Source organism: Leptonychotes weddellii, chromosome X (assembly GCF_054177405.1).
Source record: "Leptonychotes weddellii isolate Sample4059 chromosome X, ASM5417740v2, whole genome shotgun sequence".
Lineage (NCBI taxonomy): Eukaryota > Metazoa > Chordata > Mammalia > Carnivora > Phocidae > Leptonychotes > Leptonychotes weddellii.
Genome location: NC_138385.1, coordinates 79,113,615 through 79,116,478, shown reverse-complemented (window position 1 = coordinate 79,116,478; position 2,864 = coordinate 79,113,615). Strand labels below are relative to the sequence as shown.

General features: G+C 37.2%; 1 non-coding gene across 1 annotated transcript; it reads right to left on the bottom strand.

The window, feature by feature from the left end:
- Window positions 1-430: 430 nt before the first annotated feature.
- LOC115940488 (U6 spliceosomal RNA) lies at window positions 431-537 on the bottom strand. The gene has a single exon (XR_004075233.1). It is a non-coding gene; the product is annotated as a U6 spliceosomal RNA (small nuclear RNA).
- Between the last annotated feature and the right edge of the window lie 2,327 nt (window positions 538-2,864).

The window sequence follows — 2,864 nt, the reverse complement described above, 5'->3', positions numbered from 1 at the left end:
TTTCTTTGTGGATTCTTTGTGATTTTCTCTATACAGTATCATTTCATCTGCAAATACATATAGCCTTAGTCCTTCTTTCCAATCCAAATGCCTTGTATCCCATCCTCTTTTTTTGTCCTGATTGCTCTGACTAGAACTTTTAGTACATTATTCAATGACATTGGCAAAAAGAGGACATCCTTATATTGTTCCTGATCTCAGGGGGAAGACTTTCAGTATTTCACCCTAAAATACGATGTTAACTGTGTTTTTCATAAGTGCTCCTTAGTGTGTTGAGGAAGTTCTTTTCTATTCTTAGTGTTCTGAGTGGTTTTATTATGAAAGGATGTATGATTTTTATCAGTTTTTTTTCTGTATCAAATTGGCATCACCATTTTTTCTTTAATTAATGTGGAGTATTTTATACACACACACACACACACATATAGTTTTAAATATGGAACACTTCATAAATTTGTGTGTTATCCTTGCACAGGGGCCACTCTAATCCTCTCTGAACCATTCCAACTCCAGTGTATGTGCTGCTGAAGCAAGCACATTTATTGATTGATTTTTGTATGTTGAACCATCTTTGCATTCTTGGGGTAAACCCCACTTGGTCATGGTATATAATGCTTATAATATGCTGATAGATTTGGTTTGCTAGTATTTTCTTAAGGGATATTGATCTGTAATTTTTTTTCTTGTAATGTTTTCATCTGTCTTTGATATCACCATAATGTTGACCTTATAGAATAAGTTAGGAAGTTTTCTTCCCTTTTCTATTTTTGGAAGAATTTGGGAAGTATTTGTGTTAATTCTTTAAATATATGGTAGGATTCACCAGTGACACCATCTGGTCCTGAAATTTCTCTGTTGGGTGGTCTTATTGAGTCATTATCCACTTTTTTTTTTTAAAGATTTTATTTATTTATTTGAGAGAGAGAGAATGAGAGAGAACACATGAGAGGGGGGAGGGTCAGAGGGAGAAGCAGACTCCCTGCCGAGCAGGGAGCCCGATGCGGGACTCGATCCAGGGACTCCAGGATCATGACCTGAGCCGAAGGCAGTCACTTAACCAACTGAGCCACCCAGGCGCCCTAGTCATTATCCACTTCTATAGGTCTGTTCATAATTTCTATTTCTTTTTGGGTCAATATTGGTAATTTATGTTTTTCTATGAATCTGTCAATTTCATCTAGATTATTTACTTTATTGGTATATAAATTCTTTTTTTAATAAGATTTTATTTGTCAGAGAGGGAGAAAGAGAGAGGGTATCCACATTCATTTTTTATTTTAGTTATTCATGTCTTATTTTCTGTTCCCTTTTCTGTCTGGCTTAAAATTTTGTACTTTTAAAAAATCTTCAAAGAACCAACTTTTAGTTTCATTGATTTTTATTATTTCTATCTCTTTGTTGATATTCTCATTTTTTTCATACATCATTTTCTTGTTTTTCTTTTTTCTTTCCCCCTTTTTCTATTGTTTAGCTCTATGAGCAATTTTTTAAAAAAGATTTTGTTTATTTGAGACAGAGAGAGAGAGAGTGAGCAAGCATGTGGGGGGGGGAGGGGCAAAGGGAGAGGGAGAAGCAGACTCCCTGCTGAACACGGAGCCCAATGCAGGACTTAATCCCAGGACCCTGGGATCATGACCTGAGCCAAAGGCAGATGCTTAACCGACTGAGCCACCCAGGCCCCCTATCTATGAGCATATTTAAGACAGCGTATTTAAAGTCTTTGTCTAGTAAGTCCAATGCCTGGACTTCTTCTCTGATGGTTTCTGTCATTTAGCTTTTCTTTTGACTGGGTTATGCTTTCTTATTTCTTGGTATGCATTTTTGTTGTTGTTGTTGAAAAGTGGATATTTGAATGTTGTAATGTGGTAACTCTGGAAATCAAATTTTATCTGTTCTTGATAGTTGAAGGCCGCAATCATCCAAACTAATTTCCAAATGAGTTTTTGCAAAGAATATATTCCTTTTGTGTGTGTTCACTGAAGTCTCTGGTCCCTTAGCTTTGTTCAACTAATGTTTTGATAGAGATTTCCTTGTGGATTGACTCTGTGCCAGTGCACTTATTCAGCATTTATAACTCTGTTCTGGCCTTTATATGTTCATTGCATTTAGCCTAGAGATCCAGACAAAGGAGATATCTTAGGATCTCCTCAGTTCTTTCCTGATCACATGTCCTTCCCTAGGCATGCTTTTGGTTTTCTAGATTCTCCAGTACACATGCATGCTTTTGAATGCTCTAATTTCCCAAAGAAACTCTCTCCCTAGCTTTTCTTTCCAGGGGTTACTCTGCTTGCATGTCTCAACCATAATCTTTTGTCCCACATGGCTGCATGTTGTTTGTTTGCCTGACAGTATTTTTGGGCACTGTCCACTAATTTTCTGACCTGAGTGATTTTGAAGTCTGGCAAAACAAAAACAAGCACCTTGCATCAGTCCTTCAGGTAACTCAAGACAGCTTAGAACAAACAAATACAATGACTTGTGAATAAGGTCTGCTCTATTTCATCCAAAACCAGATATCAGAGTTTCACACTAGGACCTCCATCTTCAAGACAGAAGATGAGTCAGAAAGGGAGAGGCTCAAGGGCAAGTAAAGTGCCACAAAGCTTCCCTACTGTTTTAAAGTTGTCTTTTTCTTGATTCAGTGTTCCCACTTGGTTGCTGCAAACCTTTGACTATTTTCCAGAGTTCTAACAAAGTTGGTCCTGTCAACTTTTGCTTGTTTTTCAATGTTTCTGTGGAGGGATGGGCATTTGGATTTGGATTTCCATTATTTGGCTGACATGATCCCCTCCTTTCCTTTTGTTGTGAGCCCTAAATACCAAGAGTAACTCTTTTTCTTCTCTTTGATGTAAGGTTGTATTTTT